General features: G+C 37.3%; 1 protein-coding gene and 2 long non-coding RNA genes across 4 annotated transcripts in view; 1 reads left to right on the top strand and 2 right to left on the bottom strand.

Moving 5' to 3' along the window:
• LOC139804022 (uncharacterized) overlaps positions 1-11,107 on the top strand; it is a 27,315-nt gene extending 16,208 nt beyond the window's left edge. The window contains exons 3-4 of one of the 2 annotated variants that reach the window (XR_011729250.1): positions 1,331-1,455; positions 8,935-11,107. This is a non-coding gene — a long non-coding RNA (uncharacterized lncRNA). The remainder of the gene's footprint in view (positions 1-1,330; positions 1,456-8,934) is intronic. The other variant, XR_011729251.1, reaches the window with a different exon arrangement.
• MOSMO (modulator of smoothened) overlaps positions 1-12,736 on the bottom strand; it is a 30,253-nt gene that overhangs the window by 16,334 nt on the left and 1,183 nt on the right. The window lies entirely within an intron of this gene.
• LOC139804023 (uncharacterized) overlaps positions 1-12,736 on the bottom strand; it is a 13,740-nt gene extending 1,004 nt beyond the window's left edge. Inside the window, exons 1-2 of the long non-coding RNA XR_011729252.1 lie at positions 12,551-12,736; positions 6,075-6,144 (exon numbers count right to left, since the gene is read on the bottom strand). This is a non-coding gene — a long non-coding RNA (uncharacterized lncRNA). The remainder of the gene's footprint in view (positions 1-6,074; positions 6,145-12,550) is intronic.

Genomic DNA, 12,736 nt, shown 5'->3' with positions numbered 1-12,736 from the left:
TCTAAATTTTAAGCCATTGACCCATTAAAGCAATTAAAAATGTTTACAGCCTCAAATTATCTAGTATCAGAGCATTTTGTAAAAACAGCATATACACATAATTAACTGCAGCTATAAGTACAAGCAAGGTGAACAGCCTTTCCTCCATTTCTTTGGCTTAGGTCATTGTTGTAGGACAATACAATAACTGGACTACACCTAAATAACTATAAAGATCAAAATATAAGATGGGATCCACTGCCATTTCCCAATCAAGTTTGAGAATACTGTATCTGTTACTGTTCTTACATAAATAATTACTTCTTGTGTGAGGGGGAGGGGTAGTTTGAATAGATGCTCTTTAGCACTTATGCCACTAAAATAAGTTTGAGGTTACCATGCAAGTGTAGGATTCAGGATGTGGCAGGGCAGATTGATTCTTTTACTGCAGATATTCCAGTATGCTGTTCAGTTAGTAGATTAAGAGGCAACCAAATTCAGACTTAAAGTAAGATCTATCAATGTTAAAGGATGATCTAAAAAAAGGCTTAAAAGAATGATAGAGGATTAACTACAAAAGCACAGAACATAGAGGACTTCAAAACAAAGGGATTGCAAGTTATCTTTCCTGTCCTTTGCATGCCAGATCTTATGTTTTTGGCATTCACTCTTATTTGTATCTCAAGTCATCTAATAGGTACTGGAAGAAAAGCTTTGGAGCTTCTCACTTTGAAGAAGACCAAATGCAAGATTATTTCATATGCCCAGTGGGTATTTACTGGTATGAAACAAAACCCTACGAAGTACTTACAGAGAGCTAAAAGATCAGTTTTAATAAAGAACTATATCTACTTGCAAAGTCCTTGCTCTGTCTAGTATGCATCTTTTAAGAGCAATTCAAGTCAATCTTACAAGATAGAGCACGTTGTTATATAGGCAACTATTTATCTTCTATACCATTTATCCCCTTCTCTGAAATCAGAATAACCCCTCTCTTTCAAACTACCTTTGAAATGCACCATCCTCCTTGCTCTAGACATGTAAAGGCTCTGCACACCACAGTCTTCTCCCTCCCTTCTCCCACCCCAAAGAGGAAAAAAAAAAAAAGGGTCATTTACTGGGAAAGATTGTAACGATTTACACATAATTAGAAATTTATTGCTACAGATGACAGTCATTATGATACACAAGTTGTAATCAATGTTTATACTGCAGATATTTGGACCAATAAAAAGCAAGCTCATTCTGAATTCCAGCATACAAGTTTCAATGCCATACTGCTAGGGTATTGTGGTATACATATTTTTTTAATGTTTGGGTTTTGGTTTGCCTTTTCTTTTGTTGTTTAAAGAGATGGACCACTACACACCAAAAGAGCTGTCCTCAAGCAACAAAACAGAACAACTCTGCTGAGGACATACCAAAAGCTCTGTGTGTTCTCATGTAACAGAGCCAAGAAATCTGCCCACGGTAAAGGTATTCTTTCCTACTTCAGAAGACAGCATTAATTAAATGTTGGTAAGCAGGATCTCTAGAAAGTTGCATCCTTCTGGTTGTTTATTTTCTGACACTATCAGCTTTTTCATGTTGTCAGTAACCAGAATTTTTATAGTTTCTGAAGTGGCAAGAGCTTGGAAAAAAAGACAGAACTTGAGAGAAAAAACCCGAAACACCACCACACAAACACCGCCCCCCCAGAAAAAAAAGCCAAAACAAAACAGAAAGAAAACAAAACAACAACCAAAATGCCTTAATCTTTTTACTTCAGCTCAAAAAACAAAAAATCCATAGTTATTTCCATTTTACCCCCAACCTAAACAGAGCTACTCAAAGTTGACAAAATTCACTGCCTAAAAAAAAGATCAAAGGCAGTGTCAATATTGAAAGTGATTTTCTAGTCAGCTACACCAGTTTTATGCCATACCTCTAGCTGGAAGTCAGAAGCTATGGCACCTACAGCTGTTCTGCCATTTAACATCTCAGGAGCTTGTGTTCTTTTTAACAGAGTTCTATTTGGTTTCAGACAAAGCTTCTCTGCATCCAACACACCATCCAGCCCAACCTAACCTTCCCAGAAATGGTCTGCTAAGCCCTTCATAATCATATGGTTTACATGCTCTTCAGGAGCCTGCAACACGAGGTGACCAGGCTGGGTCAGTAACTGCAGCACCAGAGTTTGCCACCTGTTATAATCACAACCAACAAGAACACAGAAGTTCTGGATCTTCACAGTTTAGTGGATCACCTTCCACAGAGGTGTCTTCCAAGTTGGTCAGTTCACAGGCTGACAATAACTGGACTTCAGAGCTCTCAGTGTTTAACTCCTGCATATCTAAAAGCACCATTTCAACAAGTCAGTTGAGTATCAAACTTAACAGATGTCCAAGCACATCAGGACAGATACCAACCCCCCCAAATCACAGCAAATGAAGTATCCTCTTGTTCTCTCTCTCTCTTTATTCATGAAGACAAAGTATCTGCCAACCTTCCCAGTATTAATCTAAAACAATTTCTCCAGACTAGTGACAAGGGCATTCAAAGGTAGGAAGAAAATACAGGTTAGGGGCCTGCTTTTAAGATTGCTCGTGCATTTAATGAAATGATAGTCAGGAGGAATAAGGATCCTTTTCCTCTGCCAGCTGTAATTGTTGTGCTTTGCACTGATCTTGCCTCCAGGGACACCCACTGATCTGGCTCTTCCATGACCCTATTAATGACCCAGTGATATAAGGTGAAAAGAGAAGTGTTGAAATGCCTTTTGGCATTTATATGGTTAGAAATATAACTGCAAATTTTAGGTCTCTACTTAGCAAACACTCAGCCTAAGTACACCTTATTTGCTTCAGTGCCTTCTTACAGCTGAGCCTTTCCCCTAATGCACTGCTGAGAGCAAAATTTAGGCCCAAATTGCCAGAAAGTAAAAGAGACTTTGCTAAACAAAGAAGAAAATATCAAAAAAGCATATAAAATGTGCTAACAATTTGGTGGCAATTTCTTTAAATCACGTAACGGATGGCAGGATTGTATTTAAGGAGATGAGGACATGAAAAGGGAAGTTTGTAGACAGAAGTAATACCTTTCATTAAAACAACTAGAATAACTAGGAAGATTAAACCCATTACTGATCTTGCCCTTCCTTGGACACACAAGTTTACCCCACTCGACTAACTGGGGATATAAAAGATACCATCTCAGTCTACTAGACTTACTTTATTCTGTAGGGCAGCTTAAGAAGAATGGCACCTAAATGTCCTAAGATGTATTTCATTGCAACTAGAGTAATATTTCAAGTAGAATAAAGAGTAACCTTAGCTTTTATTCCTAAAGGCACTTTTTAACTGTTGCCAAATCTGTGTATGACAAGCATGTAACAACTGGCACTACAGGTTAAACTGCATTTTGAATAGGAATTAGGTACAGGGCCAAAGAATTTATTCTCTACAAGTAATGCTTCACATGCTGAAAGACAGACTGACACATAGCTTAACTACACACAAGCTTTCCTCAAGGACAGCAGGCACACAGTTTCCTGGATGATTAAAGTCCCCCAAGTATAAAAGGCAGCTTTAACTTTTCCAGCAAACTGGGGAAATCAAAAACAAATCCAAAAGCCCATCCTTGTTCTGCTGTAATACTTCTCAAATTTAAGCATTTACTTGCTGTTCCCATCACAACACAGACATTAAAACCAAAGAAGAACTGGAAGGCAGGGGGCATATTCAGGAGTTACTATTTTCTTATCCCTGTTGCGAGAGTGGTTCCTTGGTTTAGAAGCCTGCATAATTTAAGTTTGAAATATTTAGGCAATTTATAGGTGCTGTCTGTGTGGTGACAACACTTTCTCCCTTATCACACATAGGCATCTACAAAAAGAAACTGTAAGAGTCTGGAGACTATTTTTTTGCTTGAATAAGTGAGACAGACCACGCCTGAATTTGCACTTAACTGAAATAAAGTATGACTTTATCTTACCAGCAGGGCTCAGTCCTTTCTGAACAAGTGGGATGAGTTTTAAAAAGTAATCAGATGTTAATATAGTGCTCCAAAGAGCCCATCTATTATAACAGGTTTATACAGTTGTTATACTGACATTCTGAAATAGAATTCTCTCCAAGTTTAGATTTAAAATAAACAGGCAAGAAATGCTCTGTCTTTATCATGAACTTCATCCTACTGAATATGTACTTACAGAGAGCCTTTACTTTAGATTACATTGGACACAAGTCAACAGACTTCTGTTTGTAAAACAATGAGGACTTGTAGCCTTTACTCTTTTCATTTCACCATTTTTCATGTATTAAGCTTCAGGATGCTTCTTGTAATTGCTGAGTGACCCAGTACTATTCCACTGCAAGAATTTATGAGACCACATTAGAAATTCTTTGCCATTCAAACTTTTTGGGTTTCCTGTACAATCTTGTTGCATAGTTTTGAAAATGAATTAATTGTGGGTTTAAAAAACAAAGTGAAACATGCTTCTTCCCACACGAGTTTTTACACTGGAGAATTCCATCATTAACACATGAATTTAGGTGCATGATTAGTCTCAGAACGGAACTCAGCGTAAGGAAAAAAGTTCTTTCTTCACCCTTGTGACTTCTCTTCCCCCACCCACATGCAGTGCCTACAAACACTCCTCCCATCAACAGGCACAGATGCAGTGCATTTTCTCTACAAGAAAAGAGATCAGAATCTTCTACTGTGACAGCTCTGGAGCTAACACTTCAACTGACTGTAGGAATTACCATTGATCACTGTCTATCAGTAAGAAAAATATCTCTCAACACTGCAATATATATATCTCTATTTTGTACTGAACATTAGAGCAAATTTTCAAGTTAAATAAGTCACCGTCTACACACAAGTCAACCTTCAAGAAACTTGAGTACATGACAACCTCTTATCAGTTCACTTCACTTTGGTTTAAAGATATTACAATTAAAAATACTGATGAATTACAAATAAAACCATTCCCGCTTACTTGTATGTTTGCCCTGCCTATAAAGGAAGTCAGGATCCATCTCATTTCAGATCTCTACTCTTTTGAAGTATTCACAGCAAAGCAGTTCTGAGGCACACTGAACAGTAAGTTGTTCAATTCTCTCTTGTTCTGATCCTACTCCTTAGAATACAGCAAAATTACACTGCTACCTATAGCTGGAAGCAGCCACAACAAGAAAAGTGGAAACAAAGGAAGAACAACCCGGGCAACGATTGGAAAGAGAACAGGAATCCCAGGAATCAGATCTGCAACACTATAAACTCAGAAAGTTGTCTCAGTGGTACACACTACAAAAGTAAACTACTTGACTATACTGCCTGTGAACACTGTCATTTGATTACTAAATTCTTGGATGTACCAAGCTCAGAGACAGCTCAGCCCTACCAATGCAACTGCACAAAGAAATACTCATGGTCAAGTTCAAGGCCTCATGTGAACTGTTTTCAATTGGACAAATATTTAAACATTTAAGTGGGTAATTAATCCTGACACCTTGAGAGACTGTCATCCTTAATAATCCCTAAGTGCTTTGTAATTTATGGTACAGAATTGTAGCTACCATGAGGCTCTTGGGTAGCATCTTGGGTAGCAGCCAGCTGTTGCTTATCATACCAGATATCATGGATAGGAAATTCTGGCTTTGGATACTGCAGTAAATCCCTGGGAGGCTTTTGATACCTTCACAAGGGAGCATTTTAGTTCATCCCAAGGACCCAGACATAACAGACCGAGTATATTTTGCTCAAAAAGAGGAACTGGACTCCACATACTTTGTGGAATTTTCAACCTCTAACTCTTAGCAGCTAGTGTTTCATCCTTGATTAGCTCATCCTGCAGACAAACCATCACAATCACACTAAGTTCCCCAAGGCACCCAAGAGAGACCAAACTCCTGTAATCAAATCTATTTACAGAATGTAAAAAACATTTACATGATAATACATCAAATGGGAGAAACCAAGAGCTTCAACCTGAGAAAGAATAATCTATAACTGTTAACTCCATACATATTGGCCTAATTCCATGGGAATTTAAGTGCTATAGCAGTCAAATGCTCCAGTTAGTTTCCTTTCTTCTTAAAATAGACACATACCCTGCACAGATCCTCTTCTTGGCCATATCTCCAGTTTTGCAGATCTGTGTATATCTCCATCAGTCAGAGGCTTGGGGAAGAAAAGTGAGATTGAGCAAAGCAGCTGGAGGACATATAAGGGGACTGCCACATAATTACCATAAAACTTTTTCCCTGCGTATAGCCCTCAATTAAAAAACAAAAATCTGTCCATTACTAAAGCTGTAGGCACTATGAATTACAATAATGACTTAAAATTATGTAATAAGAAATTTATTTTAAAATTTTAAATTGTATAAACTATAAATTTGTAATAGCTTAAATTTTCACAAATTAATTTGTACAGTAAATAAAACCAGCCCACATATTGTATTTGTTCCACCATACTACAAATGTTGCTTTGTATTTAACATAGCAGCATTTAACCTCTTCAAAGGTCAATACTCCTCCTCACCCCTAAGTCACTCTAGTTACTTTCTTCTAAAACACATGGGTTCAAGAACTAGCAGAGAACTACTGCATAAGATGAAAATCCTAGTACTGCAGCAGACAAAAAAAGTTAATTCTCTCTACTTTGGTTCAAGACTAGCACCAAAACAAGTGAGAAAAAGTTCAGCTGTTGTGAGCTACCTATCCAAAAAGTAGGTCAAACTTTCAAGCTTGACCTACTGATCTTCTTTGCTTTGGCAAAAGCACAAATGGAGTTTACATAATGCTGCTCACATGTAAGTGCTGGCTGGAAACTAAACGATACAAATGTTTCTAATAAGGCTCAGTCATTAACAGGGTTGGGTTTTTTCTTTTTTCTTTTTTTTTTTTTTTAAATTTCAGACAGTTTTTGTTTTGCAGAACATTCTATTTTTATTTTTGAAGATTCATCTATGTAAGCTACTCTTGTATTAACCTCTGTGTCATATTGTGGAAACAAATGTAGGATGCTCAAAATCAGTTCTAAGTTGATCCTTAAAAAATCATCACTATTAGTGATGCAGATAGTTTCTGAAGCTGCAAAGCTGAAGTCTCAAGAAGATACTTTTCCAAGAGTTTGTACTGCCTATAAAGCAGATTTACAACTAATTTACTTACTGAGTAAAACATAGGATACACAGAAAACAAATCTGGACATGCTGGATATAATTTAGTTCTATAGTAACCGTACATCCTGCCATGAATTAAATAAAGGAAAAAATATTCCAAATACCTGAAACTCAAGTAGCTTAGCAAAACCACCTACTATTAGAAAAAGGAAATACCTATTACTATTCGGGATTTCCCCTGCCTCCTCTGTTTAATAAAGTAAAACTGAAATTTAAAACAAAAGATTTAAAAAATTTAAATTAAAGCTCCACTATTAAAGCTTATAGTAGTTTCTGTAATAAAGATATCACCTCCATTTTACAGAGGAAGAAATTGAGGTATTACCACAGTAACTTTCTAACATCCAAAGTCAGTTGTAGCAGATGGATTGGAAAGTTAAATATAAGCTACTAGCTCTGTATCAGGTATTACTTACCCAATGTCTTTGACACTAATTAGAGAATGAGGAATTCAACAGGATTTGGTGGGAAGCAAACTAATAATTTTGTACCTTCATACACTAAAAGAAAGTGTGTGAAAGAGGCAAGCTTATAACTTTGTACCTTCCCACACTAAAAGAAAGAGAAAACAAAACGTTCATTAACAGAAGCTGTATTAATCTGTATTTGTTAGAAAGCAGATTAAACATCAGTTCCTCCACAGACAAAACCAAATCAGATCTCTCATTTTTGCTCTGGCAGGCTCAAATAATCAGGCTGACACAACAATCTTTCATGCGATTCTTCCTACACATAAAATAGTTCCATATGTTTAAATGTTGAGTGGTTGAGCAAACACAAAATTAATTCATTACAACAATGCCTTACTATTATTTTTTCTTGTGCCTTAAGGCCTGGTCAATTACAGAACCCAAGTACAATTCAAACACTCTGCTTTGCCAGATTTTTACATCCACTTGAAAGACATCTACAGTCATGAAGTGGAATGGAAATGTTAATTTTAAAGACAGCACAGACACTCCCAGTCCAGGCACACCTATTAACAGACTGTTCTTTGAGTATTCAGATTGAATGGGGTTTATATTCTTTGCCAGTCCTTAACAGCTCTTATTTGGGATTTGTATTGGTTTTAAGTCACTGGCAACATCTCTAAAAGGCAAGTACTGTTAGCAGTGCCTGCATCTTAAAGCAGGTCCTAATCCTAATAGTTCAGATCAGCAAAGTACCACAGAGCACCACCTTTCTCATGCACCTGGGGACATCCTCCAAAAGAAAAGTGTTTTCCAATAAATTATGCTACAGAACCTAATTTCAATAGTCTAATGTCCAGATAGCTTTGGAGTTTGTTTTTCAGCAGTCATTTCTTTCTGGGACGTGATAGTACATAATTCTTCATTCTCTGTATCGTCACCCCTGTCACACTCGCTACATTATACAGTGCAAAAAAACATTGGGAAAAAGTAATTTTGCAGAATTTCTTCCCTCTTACAGTTTTTGAAAATCCAACTATCCATAACTCAAAGAAAGAAAACAAAACAGGTGGACAGCACAATGACTGCTCTATACCATGATTCCTCCACAGAGGAGTGCTGTACATTACCAGTTTCTCAGCACAGATCCTGAAGGGCAGAAGAAGATAATATGCCATACTTATTTTTTACACATCACTACTTTTTGAGCAGACAACTGGATTTAGAACAATGGTGCTAGCTGGAACTCAAGTTTACACCCTCTTTTAAGTTGTTGATGCTTATGCATATGTCTGTGCTATGCTATTCTACTCTGCTCTGTTTAGAAGTACTGGTTCATTTGAGTGCCTTCATGTGGTCTTGTGTTCATTACAGGTACAGTCAGTGCTCCAAGAACAGAAAAAGTATTTCTGTGGCAAGATGGTATCAAGCTCAGCAGGAGCTGGAAATGACTGCTTGGTTGTATCACAGGTGATTGTTCATTAATCTGATCACAACAAAGCTACAGCTCCTCTTGGAACTGTGGAGAAAAATTCCTCCAGAAGAGCTAACACATGCAGTTAACAGCAGTACTTTGCAACTCAGTACTAGAAAATTTATTTCACTGAAGCAGGCATTTAGCTGCCTCAGGAGGAATGGCCTGCTGGATATAGCTTGCTCTCCTATGGGACCATAGATACCACTGAATCAGAAATCCTACTTCCCGAATAAAAAAGCAACTGAGTATATGAACCCAAGAACTACACATGATACTTTAGAAGATACATAGAAAGGCAGCATTTGTAAACAAAGCAGACAATTTAAAATAAGTGGCATGTTGTAGTTTGGCAATTTACTATCATACTGTTAGTGCCCAGCATGGTATAGAAGGCAGTTAAAATGAAAAGTGTAATTTCTACACATAAATAACCTTGATCCTTCTGTCACAGATGCAAGATGAAATTGGAAGCTGTGCTAAACACTAATACCACCCAGGTCAGCACTGCTTTGCATACACTGAGTGGCCTGGCCATAACATATATATATATGTTGTCCTGCTGTGATGTATATATCAGCACAAGAGGATTTGATCAATACTTGCTTCAGAAGTTACCCATCAGAGTTTAGCAGCCATAAATCCTGATATCCATATTAACTTAATGACTCCTATCAAAAAGGTACATGTTGTTTTGTAAGTTGGAATAAAATGAACAATCATGCTACATAGGAAGGGATGACTAAGTCACATAAACAGATAGTTTAGCTTTCTGAAAGTTTATCTGATTAAATTCTCCTCTTGAATTACTTGCCCTATCCTAAAAGCATTTGAAGTTGCAAACCCCCTACAACTTTTAACATGTCTAATTTCCACTGTGCATAGTAATCATATTCTCAAAAGGATGAAAGCTGAAGCTAAGAGCAACTTCTATCCACCCTCCTCCCCTACTGAAGACAAAATATCAAAATCATTAAATACCCTCCCACACAAAAAAGGAACATACAGAGACAAAGCTATCAGCTTTTAAAGTTCACCACAGAAGTGAAGAGATACAGAAGTAAAATTCATTACTACTGAAATCAGTGGGGGCTTAGGCATTTGCCTAAATTAAAGCCAACTCTATGCTTATTTCTTGCACAGAATATCAGTTTGATAAGGAAAAGATGGCAGTGCAAGAATACTAAGAAGCCACTGGTTTCCAGATGCAAGTTATCAATGTTCTGAACTTACACATAATAAATAACATAAATAACTAAACCCCAAAAAGAACCCACTGAAAGAAAAAACATTTCAGTTTTCATCTTTACTTTATAATCTTAAAAGATGCATGAAATACCTGAAACCAAGTTAATGAACAGTTCTTACAAAACTATATAATGAAAAAGCAAAAAGCACCCAATGGAGACTTGGACCCACATCCACAAGCATGTAATGCCTCTGGCCTGAAGACAGATAAGCATCTGAAACCTTTAATGACCTCAGTTGCAATGCTTTGCTTATTATTGCAATGCTGGAGAGGAATTTTTATAAACATTTTTCAAATGATTGTAAACCTTATCTTTATGAACATGATATGGGAGACTAATCAGCCCTTCCCCTATACTGCCTTCCAAAGAACATAAGCACTTTTTAAAAAGAATTAAAAAGCACTGAAGCCAGTAATTTATTTTGCTATCCAATTTAGCAGAAAATCATCATTATCTCTGGAGTAAGAGAGACAGATCTTTTAGCATTCATATCAGAACAGATTTCCCCCCCCACCCTGAAACGTAAGCCCAGGTTCCCAACCTTACTGGCTGTAAACAGCTCTGAATGAGCCAATGCAGTGCTGCCTTCCCAGGTTTGCCAAGACCTCTGCTCTATGCAATTCTCAAACAGCTGCAGTATTGAGGAGACCAGGCTGTTCCACACTGCCTTTCAGAACCCTGAGGACAGCAGCCAAGCAGAGAAACATTATTACTCCCCTTTCTCTTTGGTACTAGGCTGACTTGTAGAAGCAGCATCTAGCTTAATAATTTCAACAAGAGATGAACCCCAAAACACAGAGGTAAAGCAAAGAAATATTTTCCTTCACCAAACAGTTTCTCTCCCCAGCTGAGAGCAGGATGCTTCAAAAAAAAAAAAAAAAACAAAAAAAAAACCAAACCAAAAAACCCTACTTCTTAGTGGCACATATGGAAGTTGGATGGCTTGAATGTGGTCCAAGTTCAGCAGCCTGCTGAGCGTGCCTGAATCTCACTAGCAGCTGGAGCAGGCTTCCCACCAGGGCTGTGTCCTCCTGTGCCACACTTCTCCACAGCAGTCTCTGGGTCATGAATGGCACCATAAAAGCATTTCTCACATAATTCAATACTACAGTGTTTGCTACAGGAAGTCCTTGATTCAGTGGACATCCTCACACTTCCTTTCTTTGCAGTTTGAGCAAAAGGTCCATTTTAGAAGGTCGAAGTATTAGAAATTTACATTTATATTGTTTTCAGCCAGAGGTCTTAAGAGAGCAGTGAATCCCCATATCAATAAAAATCTACAGAAGTCATTGAGGAAGGATGACAGCTCACTTTTCTTTATTATTTCATCATGTCAAAAATTTGTCTGGCTTCAAAATATAGCAAAAACAGGGCTTATGTCTGTCAAAATACTATTTGACTAGTGAAGACCTAAAAAAAAAATCCATATGGATTTCATGTTTTCATGTAATTAAAAGTACAACTGTTATTTGCCTCTTTAACAGGAGTACAGGAAAGAAATGGTAGATGATTCTTAAGCAATTATCAGCTACCAATTAATGATTTCTAGTTATAATATTTCAGGAAACAATTTCTGTATTATAAAGAGAAAAATTTTCTTTAAGGAAAAGTGTAATGGACGGCACTTAGCTCCCAGAAGACATTCCATCAGCAATTTATTCCAAATAGCTTTTGTCATCTCCTTTCTATACAAGCAGAGATAATCTATGGTATATGATCTGTTAACATAAGGCAGGACTTAAGACATACTTAAATATTTAAAATTAAGATTATTTGATTTGATTTAAACCCTTGAAGAAGGGCTCATTACTGCAGAATTGGTGCTAAAAGAGGAATTGCAAGATGAAAAGAACCAACTATTTTATGTAGCCATAGGCAGGAAGATGTTCACTGGCTATAGGATGAATGGTGAAGTCACCAAGGGAGTTCCTGAATGCTGCACTTTGGGAAGTGACTTGTTGCTCTCCTCTGGACCATGTAGGAAAGACCAGGTCCTAGAGTAGATAACTAGAAGCAACTCAAATAAACCATAAATATAGGCTGGTCAGAGGGATGCCAAACCATCACTCCCTAATAGCCAACATTTTTAATATTCTACTTCATCAGAACAAAGAAACTATGGCTCTATTTGAATAAGTTTATTCCTCTTACATGCACCAAATATTAGGCACAGAGATGCAAGACAGATGAAGAAAAAAATTTAAACCCTCTGCAACAATTTGTGACAGAAGCCTTTACCCCAAGACCTCTTCCATCTATTCTATACCTGTGGCTCGCTTGGAAATTTTAAGTTTAGGAAATGGTGGTTAAGTTAGTTTCCTCTGTTTGCAGTAAGGATGGCTTCCTTTCCTGACACGGAGTTTTGGGGTTTTCCAGGACACGAGATCAAAGAGCAGCCCTCCTCCCGTTATCTCTCCCTGCTCCACTGATCAGAACATACAGGTCCTTATCA

The sequence above is a fragment of the Heliangelus exortis genome, chromosome 17 (genome assembly GCF_036169615.1).
Source record: "Heliangelus exortis chromosome 17, bHelExo1.hap1, whole genome shotgun sequence".
Classification (NCBI taxonomy): domain Eukaryota; kingdom Metazoa; phylum Chordata; class Aves; order Apodiformes; family Trochilidae; genus Heliangelus; species Heliangelus exortis.
This window is presented reverse-complemented; position numbering and strand designations above follow the sequence as displayed.